This window comes from Poecile atricapillus, chromosome 3 (genome assembly GCF_030490865.1).
Source record: "Poecile atricapillus isolate bPoeAtr1 chromosome 3, bPoeAtr1.hap1, whole genome shotgun sequence".
NCBI classification, from domain to species: domain Eukaryota; kingdom Metazoa; phylum Chordata; class Aves; order Passeriformes; family Paridae; genus Poecile; species Poecile atricapillus.
Genome location: NC_081251.1, coordinates 73284467 through 73302774, shown reverse-complemented (window position 1 = coordinate 73302774; position 18308 = coordinate 73284467).

Genomic DNA, 18308 nt, shown 5'->3' with positions numbered 1-18308 from the left:
GAGATACAGAATCATAGAAGTAGCCCATGTGAGATTATTTAGCACCCTATCTGATCATATCTTGAAAACCTTCAGTGATGAGGACCATACCACATCGCTGCAGAGTTCCAGTGAATGATTGTTCTCATTGTAAAGGATTTATTTACTATATTGAAATGAAACCTTTCCTGATGCAACTTGTGCCCCTTGCCCTTTGTCTTCTTATTTCAGTAAACATGAATAACCTGCTTATTCTGAGGATCAGGAAGTTGGAGAGTGAAGGAGAGGCAGAAGCAGTATCCCCTCTTTCTGTTCTCTGCTCAGATTACCCATCTGCTTATCCATCAGATTATCCATGCTGCTTCAGAGAATTGAGGGACTCACTAGAAGGGAATGCTCAGGTACCTTGGCCAGGTTGATTCCTTAATTAATAGACATAGGAACTTCTGGAGATCTAAACAATGTTAACGTCCTTTGGCTGCTGGTTTTCCCAGAAGAATTACCTCTGTCCAGAAATACACTCAGGGCCTGTTTGGTTGGATAAATAATCCCAATGCCCCACTTGCCTCATATTTTGGAACATGTGTAGTGCAAATAGAGATACAGAATTTATTTTTTTTTTACTCATAAGAAGCACATTATAATGAAACCAAACCAATCCTTCTTGAAGGAAGATCCTGAAAGACTTCATTTGTTAAATGTCATTCTAAACATTCTTAACTGGCAGATACTGGCTGTATGTGCTCACCCTGTAGATGTTTTGTAAACAGACAGCATTATTGCTGCAATTAAAACTCATGCTTTGGGTTTTTAATTTTGATTTTGGCTATCGTTGACCATCTCCAACTTCCACTTAAGAAGCCTGTTCACCCTAAAGGATCTGCACTGCTTTAACATCAGTGAAGATTTGCCAGAGGACTAAATGGTGAAGATGGAAATAGAGTCTTTGGCCTGACTGGGACAGTGAGGCTGCACCACACTAGTAAGTATGTACCAGCTTTGGTTGTACATGCGGTGGAGGAAAGGAGCAAAGCAACCCCTATGACAGGAACACCATTCCTCAAACAGCACTAAAAGAGGTGAACTTCCAAGAGCACAGTCCCAGACTTGCAGATTGCCTTTTTGATACTGAAAGTCATTGATGGCATAAAGCATGACACAGCCCAGAGCATAAAATGATGTCTCAGTCATTTGGCATCCTTGTGCTTGGAATTTCTCAAAAACTGCTCTGCTACTCAATCTCCTCAGGTTAAGAGTGTTCTTAAGTGGCTTTGCTAGAGTTGCAGTGCTTGCCTCTGGCAGCTAGCAGCGAGAGCACAATCTTGGGATGCCTTGCTCCTTATGCAGCGATCTGCAGACTGCGTGTGTATGTCTGTCCACTCATTGACACACATGGTTCATTAGGGAGTTCTCACTGAACACGTGTTCAGAGTTGATGAGTATCTCATTTGTTCTGCTGTAAGAGGATTCTGTCTAATCGTTAGGACGGGGGTCGGGAAGCCTGACTGATTCCCCTGCACCTTCCTAGATCTGTCATTTACTAACTCTGTGACCTTGCTCAAGATATACCAGTATCTTGTAGCACTCATTGTCATCAGCTGTAGCACAGATCCATCTTTAAAAGTTCCTAGGAAGCTGAGAGACATGGGAAGTGATTGCTGTGTGTGGAATATTACCCAAATAACTCTGTAATGCTGAGGCCAGATACTGAGCTGTGCAAAACTGGGAGCCACTTGAAAATATCAGCAGATAACTCCCTGTGCAGCTCTTTGCTAAGGAGCTGTATTCACCTCTCAGAGATATTGTAGCTTGAAGAAGGGCAGGAGATCCTTTGTGTGAATTGGGCTATACAACTGCAGAGCATCTGGGGAAAGCTCCAGAGAAGAAACTGTGAATAAACAGGAGGATGTACAGGGGGTTATCCAGGCTGCAAATCTGACCAAATTCATGCTCTCCAAAGAAAGGCACAAGGAACAGAGATGGAAGCATTTGCCATTTCCAAAACAGCTTGGCAGTCCCCCAGGACTGCAGACAGGCTTCACTGGAGGGTCTGTTCTGCTGACACAAGAGATGGATGTACATACAAGTCCCATTAGCATTGAAGGGAGGTGCCTGCTAAACTTTCCCACGCGCTAGCAGAGGAAAAGGCTTCTAAAGGTATCTCATGAGGTAACAGAAGGCTGTGGCTGCCTCTTTAATATCTGCCTGTGATACAGCTGTACACTTACATCATTTGGATGTATCTACTTGACATCTTGCTGTCTGTCACAAAGAGGCACTTTGGAGCCATGCAGCACGCATGCCCATTATCATCAGTGCAAGTCTGTAAATAAAAAACTTGCATGTAACCTGTTTGTATACTGATCCTCTAGGTCCCAGATCAATCTGTTGTTGATTCCAAGGACTACAGTCTCCTTTGAATCTTAGTTTTTATTGAATGTTCATCAGCAGGAATAGATTTTTTTTTTCCTTTTGTCGCTGTTTTTCTGTCTTTTGTAGCAAGCATTAAAGTTTATTTTGGGCTGAGGAAAGTTATGCCCTTTGTGACAATATGTTGTGGAGCTTTATTTAATCCTGTGGGGTATTTGGGTGCATTTTGTTGGGGGAGGGATGGAAGGAGTAAAAGAAAAAGCTGTAGAAATAGTGGAACTGGAGATCTAGACTCCTAGAAGGCGGCGATCTGTTAATTAGTGTTCTTGGGAAAACCTGTCTGTGATGAAAATAAAGCCCCATCGTTAAAACCCAGTGCATTTTCCTTTTCTGCCCCTGAATGTTGTTAACAATGTTGCACTCTGGTTAAGTAAAAATCTAAAACTGCAGTGAAGTGTTAGTAATCGGTTCCTGAGCAGATTCCCTAATGCTATTCACTTTTCCCTGCTAATCTTCCTGTGTGAGTTATAACAATGCAGCACCAAATGAGAAGGAAATGTCAGGTTATGTTTCAGGGCCAGCCTCCTGCCCACCCTCCATCTGTGCTGATGTCAGTGCTTATTGGAACATATGCTGCCTGTTGCTCACTGACCATCTGTTAGCTGAGCTGATGAAGTGTTCCCGTTGCTGGGACAACACGGCCCTTGATTGCCAGTGGCACCGCAAACATTTTCTGCTCAGGTTTCACTTTTATCTGTGCTCTGGAATGGCAGCTCCGCCATGGCAGGGGTTACCCCATCCCCGCGTCTTCCTCCGGCCCGGGCCGGGAGGCAAAACTCAAGGCACAAGTTTTGGGGCAACCTACGGAAAGGATGCAGCAGAGCTAATGTGCCCGTGAATTAACTGCTGGCATTACAGCTGGGACACAGGGCCAGGCGTGCTTTCCAGTGGGAACCCAGGTTAGAAAGTTTTTGTGATGAGACTCTGACTGGCATCATGTGGAAACACCCATAGCCCTGAAGACATGCAAGGCTACAGAGGGATTTTTGGAGAAAAGCAAAAGGCAAGGGATGAGTTATTTTTGGCTTGGTTAAGAGTCACTTGTTCTGAGACTTCTGCATGTTGTAGTTGTACCGGACAGCCACAGATCTTTTGGACATAACTGAATCCAAATGTAGCAATTTTTTTATTGTGTGGGCCTCACTTTAAGCCATGGCAGTGATAAAACCATTTGTCTGCACACAGCCTTTTAGCAGCTCTGTCTGGTGAGCTTTCCCCCTCTCTTAAAAATGTCTACAAACATTAATCAATCCTCATGAGAAGCCTGTGGGGCTGGCAGGTGGTATTCCCACTTTACAGAGGGAGAAGCAAATGTGAGAGCTGGCACAAGACGCGGCATGCCCACCTCCCAGCCTCGCCTGCTGGGATCACTAGACCAGATTGCCCCTCATTAGGCACCAAGAGCCCCAGCTCTGCCATGGTGCCAAGAGGAGCTGCATTCCAGACACCAGGGCTGAGAAGTCCTGTCCTGTAGTTCCTTCTGTCTCGTATATGAAGGGGATAGAGCCGCATCTGATAAATGAATGCTGTCGGTGAAGCTGGCCAGGACAGATAGGGTGAAATGTGACAGCCATTAGGATACAGAAAGTCTGGATGCTTGGGAATGTTAAACACTCTGAAGGTGTGAAATGTCTTGGTCTTTCTGTGTTGGTATTCCTCAGTGTTTTCCTCACTGACCCCGGGGTTTTGGTTCCTGATCTCTCAGCCCCAACTTTGAAACTGCAGACTATCCCGTCCTTCCATTTCTCTCTCTTTCCTTCCCCCCAGCTTTGCCTCTTTCAAATTTTCTGAAAATCTTTTCTCAGACATATTGTCCCTTTGCAGTCCCCAGCTTGCAGAAGCGAACTTTTTAGTCTTTCATCCAGTCTATCCTTTCTGTTTCCTACCTCAATTCAGTCATTCCTGTAGCCTGGCCAGTCAGCTGTACTCTGGCTGGCCTTTCTACCAGCTCCTCTTACTTCTCATACTTCTAAAATCCCCTTTTCTTCTGTTCCTAGCTCTTCTTCCCGTTTTGAAGAGAAAATCCTCTTCCCGTTTTTGTCAGGTAACTATATCATCTTTTCGTAAAGCTAAGTTGTAAGTTTTTCAGAAAAAAGGCTCTTTATTTTTCATCCTATGCATCAATTATTGTTTTAATTAAATGACTGAATAGTACAATAATGTGTGCTCAGCAACTACATGACGTGTGGTAGAGCTGGATAAGATATGATCCATTCTGATGTAATTCTAGGTGTTAATAATAATGTACAATTTCAGCAAATGTTGCTATTTCAGGACATTCTGGCAGAACAGGCTAGTTTTACTCACCCCTGGGACAAGCACATGAACAAATAACCACAAAGCCAGCAAGGGTGGGGATTTACATTGCTTCATCTGCTTTGTGGTGAGTGCCGGAGTGTTGGGTCTGATTCTGTGGCACGTGTGGGGTAGTGCCCCGTGCTTGTGCCGAGCTGCATGCCAGGTCTTTTACCTTGCCTTTATTGTGGTGATGATAAAAGCATTTATCTGCAGCTTATCACAACACAGCCTGAACTCTCTAAATTCAAACCCTCTCTTGTGGCAACTTGTTTCATGCCAGTCTGCTTTTAAATGCACTTTGGTGTCCTTGCTTGTTGCCAGAATGGTGAAAATGTGCCAGCATGTAGATGAAAATTGGGCCAATATTTTCTCCTCTCCAAGAATGTCATAGAGCTTGGGAGTTTTGGTGTCATTACAGACCAAGACACCTCTGCATTTGAACCAAAACAAAGCAGAATTTAACACTTTGCTTCAAGATTTGACAGCTTGATTTTCCATCAATCCAAAAATATGAAGGAAAACTGATATCATAAGTCATTGTAAGTCCATCCCCCAGCAGGATTTGTAGTTCCTAACTGAAAGTGCTGTTTTTACCCAGGGCAGGACTGCACATTTTGTACAGTCCATTTTTGGCCTAGATTAAATGGTGGCACTGCTTTCTACACGTGCTGAGAAGATAGATTACGCTGTGTCTTAACTGAGTGCTCTTTGAACAGAGGGGTCAATTCAAGAGCTTTGGAGCCTTGAGATGCTACTAACAAGGTGAGATGAGGCACATACATGTACTTCACCGGAAATGTGCAATCTTTGTGCATTTCTGGGGGAGTGTAGCGGCCAAGGGTCACATTGAAACTCCAGACAGAAATTCCCTTGCTGCCATCATGGGCACCTATGGAATGATTACTGTCGTTCCCTTGAGCAATGCCAGAGGTCCCTGGTGCTGAGCCTGTTTACAGCACTGGAAGGCAAAATGTAGATGTCTTACTGGAAGCACAGGTACAGGGATCTGGGGTGCACACACAGCCTGCAGAAAGCAGAGGGGTGGTTACAAATTGCCTGTCTGCTGTTGCTTAGGCAGGTGTACCAGAGCCAGCTACAGAAGCACTGCTGGGCTGCCAGGGAAGTTCATCAGCCGGGCAATGTTTATTGACACCATTAGAGAAAATACTGATTTTTGCTAGCCAAGAACCTGATCTCTGCAGTGACTGGAGTGTCAGGCATTCAGAGCTCTCCTTAATCACAGCTTTAACACATTTCCTGAGTCTGGATCCTGTAAGAACAATAAATGCTTGCACTTCTGTGCTCTAAGGTTGGCAACGAGGAGCTGTTGTGCATGCTTTTGTGAAAAAATCCCGTCCTCCCCTCAGTGCTGGGGGCGGGCTGCCACCGATACCAGTCGCACGAGGATTTCCCCTGCGCTGCCTGGGCTCTGGAGATCACTCTCTGCACAAATTAATTAAAAGATGCCTTAGGTAGGTGTCCAGCCGGCACAGAAGGAACCCAGCTCCGTTACTAGCCTGCAATCCCCAGTTTTCCAGCTGTCACTATGTAATACGGTCTCCCCCTCACGTAATTCCTTCCTGTAGTCCAATAGAAGTCCTTTAAAGAAGAAAAAAAGAAAGAAAGAGGAACAACAAGCAAGTAATCCTGTCATACGATCTGCCCCAGTAGTTTGGGGCCTGTTTCTCTTTCAGGGGCTGTGAGCATGCTTTGAGGTGCACAATAGAGATGCCTTCTCCATTGACTGGGGAGCTCAATGAGCCAAACTGGGCAGCGGCCCTGGGAACAGCAGCAGCAGCAGCAGTGGTGCAGCGCAGCAAAGGGCCCAACTGTTAACTGATTTAACACTCTGCCAGCTGCAGTCCCTGAGCTCTGAGAGGAGCGGCGGGCCTTTGAATATTACCTTTCAGCCAATTAGACATATGTCACTTGATAAAACCTCTCCTGCGCACTCCCGTCGAGGGCAGGATCTGCTGGGGACAAGGAGGGAACTGCGCTACCTGCCGCCCTCCTGGTTGCACCCTCCCTCCCTCCCTCCCCCCCCTAGCTGTTTCTGGTATTATTTTTAGCAGTGAAGCTAAATGAGTGTGCAGGTGTCAGGAGGACTGCAGGTGCTGAATGCAGAAGCTTGGCCTAACAATCAATTTCACCAAAAAACAATGTCCATAAAGTTGCTGGTAGCGAGCTGCAGCTCAGGGAGAGCACTGGGAGCTGTGTGCTTTGTCCAAAGGAGGTGCAGCAGCATCCACTGCACCACCAAGCCAGCCAGCACAGCCAGGGTCTGCAGGGGTGGGGAGTACTTGGGGCATGATGCTTTCATCCAGGATCAGTGTGGAAAGAAAAAGTGTTTCTCTAGGTCAAAGAAGAGACTTTTTGCTCTTTCAGATTGATTTAATGTCTTTAAGGCTGAAATTCTTATTTCAGTCATGTCAGTTTTTTTATGCTCCTTGTGTTAAAGCACTCCAAAATGCAATATTAAAAGGCATATTCATTCATGATAAAATATGGCAGAATATGGTGTTTTAAAAACAAAATATTTATTAAAATGTGTTTAAAATAATTTGATTACAAAAGCCAATTTACTTTAATAACAAGTGAATTGAAGCTAAGAAGTTGTGACAAAATTAATAAAATTAAAAGTATAAGGATTTGATATTTACAGCAATGTAGAAATCAATGCATCCTGGAGATGGGGGCTCTAATGGACAGAAAGACATTTACTTTAAAATCCTGACCTAAAGCTTTCAAGCTGGCACTTGCTGCTGACACTGTTAGTGAACAGAATAGTGAACAGTCAGCCAGAGCTGTGTGGATAATGTTTGTTTTTTCCCACTGAAGATGAGAGACCTTCATGGGGTTTGCACACTATCAGAGCTCAACAAGAAACTGTGTGTGGCATGCAAGAAAAGAGGGAAATAGGGGGATGGTTTTGCTTCCCTAACTTGGGAGAAAAGTGCTCAGGCTAAGTTAGGCTGGTCTCTGAATGAGTGTGAGCAATGTATTCAGCTTTGGCTTTTGGTTTTTGGTTTTCTTCCTCAGTCTCTTCAATCATCTTCACAGTAGGATGTTCTCTGCTTTAAACTTTCTGTGCTCAGTAATCAGGCAGTAGTGATTGTCAAGAGCAATGAGACAAAGTGGGTTTTGGGGTGATCCAAATGTGCAGGAATAGTCTTCAGGTATACCGTCCTTTTCACACATGAAGAAAGCCTCGAACTTAGTTCTTGAAAAGGAAACTTTCTTTTCCAAAAAACTCTTCCCTTGCAGTGTTTTGACCGGCTTCAGGCAGTGATGACAGAATTATGGAGTGGTAATATATAAGCTGGAATGAGAAGTTATTTGGAAGATCTCAGGATTGTAGTCAGACAAATAATTTAAGCTGGCATAAGTTGTCAGTATTGATAAAAGCAGTAGATCCACACTTCCTCTGCTTCTGACTGCTTGTTCTCACCCTGTGCTGTTCTCTTCCTTTCACAGTACTTTTGCCACTTTAATGGCAAACTGGAGCAGATCCAGCTGGAACTGGGAGAGGATGAGGTTGTACCTGAATCTTCTTTCCCCACTCCAATTCACTGCACGAACACAAGCCCATGTTTCAGTAGGCAGGACAAGGTGCCACCAGGATGGACAGTGACAGCCAGGACACAAAAAGAGCAGGGTCACTTTTTCCCTGTGCTAGCACTGTCTTATTGTCTCCACTGAAGTTTATTTCATTTCCATTTAACAAGGACAGTCTCCCATTCTTAGCAGCTTTGGCAGGATCACCTTTCAAAAGAAGAGAGTTGAGGAGATCTTACAAAGCACATGTGTCTTGTCCAGACAGCATCTGGTGAGCCAAGGTCAGGCATTCCTCTTGCTCATAGTTCCTGTGGTCAAGATTCTTCTGAAGCTCCTTGCAGTTGTTACTACCTCTAGACTTTGTTACTACCTCTAGACTTTGTTTAGATGTGCAAGCTTCCTCAGTGGGGTAGTTCAGAGCTGTTAAGCATGTTTTTGTTGACAACCTTCCCTTTATCTGAATACATAACATTACATAAATGTACACGACAGTACATTTTCATGGGTGAAAAAGAGACTCTGAACACAAGTAGGGAGCTGATAATTTTAAATATACCGTAATAAACCACATTATATTTTCCCCCCATGGAATCACGACAGATAGTTGCCTCACAGGTCTTGTATAACTTGATTACTCTCTTTTTAATCTTTCTCTGCCAAATCTTCACTGAAGTGATCTTGCAAAGTGTTCATTTCAGTCTTTTACTTGGTACAGCTTGGAACTTGCATATCTCTGTGCATTTGAATCCATTACTAATGCAGAAGCATTCATCAGTTTGGCAGGAATGGACACTACACATCTGTAATTCATAAGCTTCAAGACAGTTTTTGGTGATGATGATTCAGGCATCCACTGAATGTCCAAATTCCCTTTGGCATCAGTTGTCCAGCCATAACTTGCTGGATCCAGCAGAGCGGGTTCACATTGCAGGAATCATCTCCAAATGCCTGCTTAATGGTTTGCATGCAGTTCATGCTGGAATAAGCAATCTTTGCATGGGGGAAGCTGGCTGGAGTCGATTTCATCCCTTTTGGCAGAGAAGGATTGATAATGGCATCAGTTGTTGCACTTTTAGGGACAAACAGATGGCATGTGAATTCTTGTAATTTCTGAAAGAAGCCTGATGAAAGCTCCCAGGGCTGTCCAAACACTGAGAAGTTATATTGATAATGACATTTTCTTTGCATGAGTTCTAGGGCTCCCAGTTTTCCTTTGTCTGAAAAAAACACCAGCAGCATTGCATCCCCAGAAGACATGCAGGCCAATCAGTGCCCTGCATGCGTCAGTCCCGGGGGAGCACGCTATTATATTTCTGTCAGTGAGTGATGCTTTGTGGCTGTTTTCTGACTTTCTCATGCATTAGCCGAGATCTGTAATTCTGCTGGGCTGTGCCCATTGTTTGAGCGTGCAGTATAACACGCATCTTCCTCCTCTGAGAAGTCCTGTGCTCTTGCGGTGGTCTCTGACTAGGAAGAAAGAGAGGATCACAGTGGAATTGAGATGTATTTTACTGTTGTGATTTACATGCACACACTCACACAGACACACACACTCAGCATCTTTAAAGAAAGAATTTCATGAGGTTTGACTTGCTGATGGTACGAGAGAAAAGCTTTTCTTGAATTTGGATTTCATGTCCTGCATTTGTGTCCTTGAAATAATTGCTGGTTGTGGATCCTCTTGGATTGCTCAGTAGCTTTTGTTGTTATTGTCTGGTAAATGCTTAACAATGTTTTAACTTTATGACTTTCTGCACTTTCGTATAGTTCAAATGAGCAGAGATGCCTTGTTAACACCACTCAGCCTTCGGACAAGTCTTTGTTAATAACACAGACAGATGGGATAGTGATGGTTTCAGGGGGGCTTTGGTGGATTGCTTTTTTTTCCCCATCTGACTAAATAAACTAAGTCTTAGTCAAAGAGGTTTATCCGTTGCTCTGTTCTTGCTGATGGGCTTAAGTCTTCCTTCTATCCTGTTAGCATTGTATGAAGAAGCCATGTGCATTCGACTTAATTCAGTTCTGAGGACTGAAAAGGCCACAGCTCACTCTCACTGCGTACTTTGATGTCTGCTGTCCTCTGTAAAACTGCTCTACCCAGCACCACTTGGATGCCTATTGATTTTTACTTGGTTGCTTTCAGCTCTGTGTTCAGCACTAAATTATCTTTGGCAAGCATATCCATCAACAAGTTGTCTGGATACATGATTTGTTTTCCCTTTGTCACCCTGGCTGATACATACCTAGTGTCTTCTTCAAACCTGGTCTTTTAGGACCCAAAGGTTTTTTGTTATTGTTTCTGTTTTTTATCAGCTGAACTACTATTTATTGGTTTCTGGTTTTTCTTTTTCAACAGGATCACTCTTGCTTTGAGATAAAAGTTGCTATCATACCTGGATTGACAAAGACACTCCATGAAAAATGCAGAGAGAGTTTGGTATGCAAAAGGGTTTTTCCCTGTGAAATATCCAAAATTTGGGTTATCCATTTGGTATTTTTCAGTGCTGTTTTTTTAGTTGCCTTTGCTTGAAAGCAAAGTAGCAATACCACCAGAAATTAGTGAACTCTTGAAGCCAGAGTTTCTGTATTGAAAATGGCAAGGACCTGGTTCTTTGCAATGTTCCCTGTGCATCAGCACATGGTCTATTATATCTTACAGGCAATTGCTACTCCTCTGTCTTCTCTGTCTTCTCAAGTATTTCAGGTGGGGGGAATGCTTAGGGGGGATGTGGGTTTTAAGTTTTGTGCTTCTTTGCTTTTTGAAGACAAGTTCATACTACTTGAATGCTGGTTTTTTGGTTTTCTAGAAGTGTCTCCCTGTGCAGCCATTGCTGCTTTAACCCTTTGACCCAATGGCACCCCAAAAGATCTATTCTTGGCCATGGTTATTCATACTTTTCATAATTTTGAATATATGTTGGCTCACTTTTCTTCAAGCCTCAGGCAGCATCCCAAAACAGAACCTGGTTGCAGATTTATGCAGTCAAATGTGACTTTAGCTTAGAGCTTGGCATTCCAAAATTGTGTGTCGTGTCTGGACCCTCACACACTTTCTCTGCTCTTTCAGAAATGTTGACTCCTCCTCTCTCCACTGCTTACTTTCACTGATGTAACAGATTTTCAGTGAAAGATGTGTACAGGGGGCAGCATCAAAGCTCACCATCATGGAAACATATACAGAATGAGCACATGTATAATGAAAATGGATACAGAGGCATTCAGCTTTCATTTATTTGGCTACCATCTTGGAAAAGCTAACCAGACTGACAGCAGAAATTTGTCATCAAACTGCTAAAACACAGATAAATTCTGTAACAACAGCCAAACCAAAGAGATAATGAAAAGTCTGATGACCCATATAAAAATCAAATATAAAAAATCCATCCTAACTCAAAATTTGGTCCTTTGAATTATACCACTTAATTATCAGAGACATTGATTAAGAAGAAAAGTGCTCTATTTCCACCTCAGAGAATACTCAAACAGAAATAGGAGGATTCTTTACACTAATCCTGACTTCTCTTAATCACAGAGTGTGTGAAATCTTACCATAAAGGCAGAATTTGACAACTTCAATAAGATACGACAGCAAAATAATGCAAAGATGGATTTCTATCAGAACAAATTGCTTTCATTCAAATCTTTGCTTTATTCAACTCACATAAATTTCTGATATTGCTATTATTTTTCTGTCTCCCCTTTAGAACCAGATAGAGAACACCCCTGCTACTGGATTTTCATGTACATGGTCTTGAAAACTGAAGTCTTTCCATTAATTCTTTACTGTCTCTGTAATAAGAAGTGACTAGATGGATCTGGACCAGAAAATTGTTAAAATGTATATGTTCCTGGGAAGAATTTAATTTTTAATAAAACAATGTGTTTAGCAAAAATTTATGTGGTTGCAAATGCCCTCATTAGGCCCAGAGATCAGAATTTGGTAGTGTCATAAATGAAATAAATATTACCCTCAAAAAAGCATCATCCTGTGCAGAACACTGTTAGTAAAGTTCTCCCACTCACCATTCTTTGATCACCTGCATTTGGATGGTAGGTTTAATGGGTGGACAAACATGCAAGACTAAATAATCTGATTAATAAAGCAGATTGACTGCCTATATAATGTATTTTTGCTTAGATTTAGATGTTTCAAATGGCCTATAAGGAGCAAGGCAGGGAAACTTAAGATTCATCCACCTAAGCAAGTTAGTTAAAAAAATAAGTCAAGAATTTCATGGCAAGAGTAGAGGAGCTGGAGGAGCATAATGTCTGCAGGATTTCTCCTTTGTGTTTGTACTCTGATGTTTAATAAAATGTTGGCTCTCAGCAAAGTTTTTCCCCATGTCTGAGAAATTTTTAATGTTTCCCATACAGATTCCCTGCACCTACTAAGCTTTAGCATTTTATAGGGGCTTGTGTTCAATGAGGCCACAAACAGAACCAACTTCCTCAACCCAAGTGTCCATTTACATGAGACTTGTAGGAATTTAATAACTTGTAGTGTAATTTCAGCTTTCATCAAACCTGGTGGAAAGTGGCCAGTCAACTTGAAGGCCATTAAGGGAGCTGAGTGTACATGAATCTGGGCAAACATGAAGAAAAATTATTGAACAAACCTCTTTTTTAAGTAAACTTGGTTTAAAATGGTTGTTAAACATCAGGCTCTTATCTCTGTGTAATTACACTCCATCCTCCTAGTGCCTTTATTGCAGTTGTGAATCCTTGATGCTTTGGGCACTTTCTTACCTGCTGATGTGTCCATTTAGGAATCTGATGTGAAAGTCACTTTTTCTAACAGTTTGTCTCCTTTGAAAATTTAGGCATGTACAAGGAGCATAGACCCAGGTCTCCAAATGTGAGGTTTTGTCCTGTTTCAAACATGCTCCACTTGCTTGAAACTATTGGTCATTCTTGCCTTTTGTATTTCTTTTCCTTATGCTTTGGAAAACTTGAGAATCAAACACAGGTTTATCTATCTTAGAGCAGGACAATTAAGGTAATTAGCCAAAGCAACCACTCAGTCTATGTAAAGCAGAGGTGAGGAAAATAGGAGGGATTTCTCACCATGAAAGAAGTAATTGAAGTTACCTCCATACTCTCAGTAACTGCTGTCAGCTTGAGAATTCAGCCACATGCAAACCAAAAGGAACAATGCCCAAGCCAAAGGAAAAGGGAAAACAAGGCATTTAAGACCATCCCAGAGGAGATTAAGTGAAGATCCCACTATGGGAACTCTTGTCACTCCAGCCGAAAGCTTAAGAGACTGCCCTGACTCAGCCGTGTCAGAAAGCAGAGCTGACAAAAGGCCCCGTGCCCAGCAGGCTGGGCCGTGCTCCCCGGAGGCCTGGCTGCCCATCAGAAATCAGTCACTGGGACTGAGGAGGTGAAAGAAAGGGAGCCCTGCAAGCCAAGTGACCAACATGGGCAGGAGGTGTCCCTTGGGATTGCTGCAATAGCCCCCTTCAGAGCAGGGCTATGGGGTAGCTGCTGGCAATGGGGTGTGCACCAATGTTTGAGATCTGATCTGCCACAAAAAAATACAGATGTTACTGAAATAAATCAACCGAGGAGCTTAGAGATGATGGAATGAATGTCAAAATTGTTTGGCTGTAGAGAAGCACTATGGCAGGAGTGAAGAGTAACATTTTGCACTGGTCTTTTTTCAGCCCTTTGTTCCCACCATTGTGGTGGCCTTTGGACCATAGTGGGACAGGTTGGTGCCACTCATACTCGTCCCTTTCATGGCAGCCAGTGGCTGGTGAGACCTGGGAGTGATGGCTCTCTTGTCCCACAGCTGCTGCAGCTCAGGAAACACTTGGAGCAGGGTGTGCTGCAATTTGAGGGATGGTGGAAACACTGCTTTACATTTAGAGTTCAAGCTCAGGGCATTCCTGGAGAATTCCTTGCAGACAGTGTGCCATTACACTACTTGTAAACATACTTCCACCGGAGCTCACAGGAAGAAATGAGGAAATGGTTTAGAGATGTATCTTTTCTAAAAGCTCCAACTCTTGGCTCCTGAGGGAGGCTGTGTATGGGTAGCACTACGTGTTGCTGATTGATCAGTGTGTTCAGCTAGGAGATCTGTGCAGGGAGGCTGGGCAGGGCTCCTGCTAGCAGGGCTTGGAGAAACGTGGGACTCGGCAGGTGAGTGTCCCTCTGTCCAGCGGGATCTATCCTGCAGAATGCTTTGTGCCACTCCTCTCAGACACGCCCCGATGCAACACTCAGGAGCAGCTACCTCTTGTCATTAACTCCACCAGCTACTGGTTTTCTAACCCTTCCCTTCATCTGAGTGTCAGATTTTTCACTTGCAAATATCTCCAGAGAAAGCCTTCTCATCCAGAGGAAGCAGAAGGAAATTGCCCTCCTTAATGAGCACGGGTTAAAAGAGGAGGAATGCTTCCTGTCTTCTATGAACACGGTACATCATAGATACTGTTTGATGTGCCTGAACTTCTCCTTCAAACAGACAGCAAAGGCAGGGTCCTGACTCGTTCTTCTGTTACTTTTCACAGCTGGCAAGTGCCAACTTGCGCATTTCAGCTAAATTCCAGCTAAATTTGGAGTAACTGAACTTCTCCGTCTCATCCACATGGTTTCAGTTCTCTCTTGCAGGTGTCGCCCTGAACTGCTGGGTAGCACTTCATAGGCTAAACTGCTTCCTTGTGCCACACGTGTCAAGAGCAACCTCATTCCAGCAAAAAGTTTGCTTTGCACGGCATTACCTATAGGCTGAGTCCCATGGGGTTCTTACTCCAGCTGATGCTTCCCTTGCTTTCCACAGAAATGTTGTGAGGAGAAGGCTGAGGTAAGGACTGCAAAATGCCTCCAGCCCTAGGTCTACAGTCAAGCATACTCTGGTGCCAGTGTTGGACTTAATTCCTTCTCTCCAGCTCTGAGAGACTGAAAAGGCTGCTCTGTCACCAGCCAAGTGCAGCCGTGGGATCTGAGTCTGTATGTCCCTCACATATAACAGCGCTGTGGAAATCAGAGTTAAAATAGCCTGTGCATTGATGTTGTCATCATTGTATGATGCCTTTCATAGGCTAACAGAAAAGCTGATGGAAAAAATCCTGGTGGTTATTTTTTTTTTATTGGTGGTGGGGGTTTTTTTGTTTTGTTTTGTTTTTTAATGACCAAGAGGTCAGCTTTAAAAAAAAAAAAAAAAGTTTGACAGGTTTAAGTAAGAGCTCAAAAAGATCCTGGAAACAGAGGCACTTCTGAGAGCTCCAAGTGTGAAGTTGTAAAGTCTTCATATGCTAAAAAAAAGGGATCTTTAACACTTTAGCATTTGTCCTTTTTATTCAGCTATCCTGTGTTGTTGCAAATCCAGTAAGAGATGAAAACAGGCAGCCTCTTCACAGTGCCTTTTTTTTTTTTTTGGGCTGTTTAATAAACATACACTAGATACAAATTTAGCCAATAAAAGGTTCATGTAGTATGTATGTATGTATAATACATGCACAAAAGGGCTATTCAAAATGCATAGCAACCACTCTGCAGGGTTTAATTTTCCTTAACAGTTTTCCATTTTCCTTTAAATTTGAGATGGGAGTGGGGGGTAACAATCAGAATCCTTGGCATAAATAGGATAATAATAAGGAAGTTCCTGGTATTGTTGAAGTAACAGTTCTTAGCAAAGCATACAACTGAATTCAGATAAAAGAAAGTTTCTGATTAAAAGGGACTGCATGAATGAAAAATGTGAAAAGTTATTGGAAATTCCTCATGGCTGTAAAACACTGCTGTGTTAATCATATGAGAAATGAAAAACTAGCTGATATTTTTATAACATGTTTCTTGGTTTGGTTGACACTTTAAAAATATATTTTAAACACTATTAACATTCTGTATGATAGCACACATAAATTATGTCAGCCAAACAGTACAGCAGGTTACATCATTGCCTTCTGTGACATTTATGAAGCCAGCATCTGCTGTGCACCATGGGTTGGCTTTTTCCAAAGCCTGTCTAAGGGGTTTACAGCTGGCTTTCCAAATCTATGCCCTGCCATGTTCTTAAAGTGACACACACACACACACAAACACACACAAACCCCGCATCATTGGCAGGTTTAGATTTTCATCCACTTTTCTCACTTAGTGGAACCTGTCGGAGTGTCAGGTGTCTCATGTCCTGGTGGGGAAGACCCAGGTGTTAAACAGATGTTTCTGTTGCAGTAAATGCCCAGACTGAGGCCGTAATTCCTCAAGTGAATAGCACAAGTGAAGAAGTAGAAATTTTTAGTAGTTGTTTGTAGCACAGTGCAAAGGTTGAGACTGATGAGTGCAGTAAAACCTGATGAATACAGAGGCAGGGGTTGTCTTTAAGTTTTTGATGCCTGATGATAAAGATTTATTTTTTTTCCAGAAGAATCTAACCTTCTAGCTGCCGCTATAACCTGGTTGCTGGCTGCCTTCAGACGCTGAATGGCCCGGGGGCTGGGCTCTCCTTAGGCACCTAAACAATCTAGTTTTTGCATTGTGCTGGGGGAAAGGCTGGGAATGTGCCCGCAGGGCTTTGTGAATGCCAGGGAAATAGGGTTTTAAAGGATCTGGGATCTAGAAAGATGCAGAATGGAGAGTGGTGATAAAATAGCATCAGTTCTGACAGCCTCAGCATGACACTGCAAGTCAGACTGCCTGGTTTATTTGGACCTGTTAGGTTTTTTTTGGTTTGTTTTGTTTTCTGTATTGAACAGCACAAATCTCCTGTGATGTGTTGGTGAAGTAGGTGGAAGAACATCATCCGCTTCTCTTTGCTTCTTTATCTTCTTCTGCTACAAAAATAACATTTTCCTGTCCAGGCTGACAGAACAGCCTTGTGATACATGGGTGCAGATACATGCATACATGTGTGTGTGAGTCTGTATGCATGTATATGAAGCACTCCACCTGCAATCAAACAAAGCCTGAGACCCCTGGTGTGCACCAAATCCTCTCACATGGTATGTGCCTAATGTAGGCAGCACTTCTTCCTCAAAAGGTTTTCTTGCCTCTTTGTTTACCTGGTTTTCTGAGAATCAAGCAAGGTGAAAATCATGTTACCAAGAGGCATCCCGGCTCTCTCACCTGACTGAAGGAATCCGCTTCAGATTCCACTGCAAAGTGAAAAGCTGCTACTTTGCCCTTTTTTGTTGTTGTTGGGTTTTTTTGTTTGTTTGCTTTTTTACCCTTAAGGTCCTCAGTGGCTTGAGATACCTTTTTTTGGGGCAGCAGTTCTTGCAAAAATCCAGTCATTTCATCATAGCCCCAGACTCTGGAGAACATGGGCTGTGCCATCACAGGGCTGCTTTTCAAGGAGGCATCTGTGCTTAGCATATGGCAACTATTTATTATAGCTGTTGCATTGAGAAACAACAATTCCCATGATAATTGTTTCTCGTATATCAAGATGCTTCAATCTCTGTTTCCCACAACATTCTGCTTGTCTGGTATGTGTGTGCCAATGTCACCACAGTCCTAGCAGACAGTTGTCTACGTTTTGTCATTACTGAGGGTAAACAGACATGACTTGAGTGGGAAGGAGAGCGGGGGAAGTGGACTGCTAATTTAGTCTGTCTTTAGTACTGCTCTGTGAAAGCAGCACTGAATGATTTGCGGGCAATATTTACAAATCTCCCTTCCCTCAATACATCCATCCCTTTTCTTCAAGCACACATTGTTTCAGGGCACTAATGGTTATTATTTGCCAGCCTGCAGTATAGACGATGCTTGGTTTTGCAAGGGGATTTACACCCCCCCCCCCAATAATCTCTCATTATTCCAAAAGAAGCACTCCTGTGTCCCCTTGAAAATACACTGCATATATGGACACTTACACGTGTGTGTGTGTGTGTGTGCACTTTCAGCATTATGTACAATACACACCTTTTTCTCTTTTGTATACAGTGATCACATACACACCTTTCATCTGCTAGATGTCAAAACCCCTAAACATACACAGAATTTGTTTTAAAAAAAAAGAGAAAAAAAATAAAGAGGGAAAGAGGGAAGGGAAGGGAAGGGAAGGGAAGGGAAGGGAAGGGGAAGGGAAGGGAAGG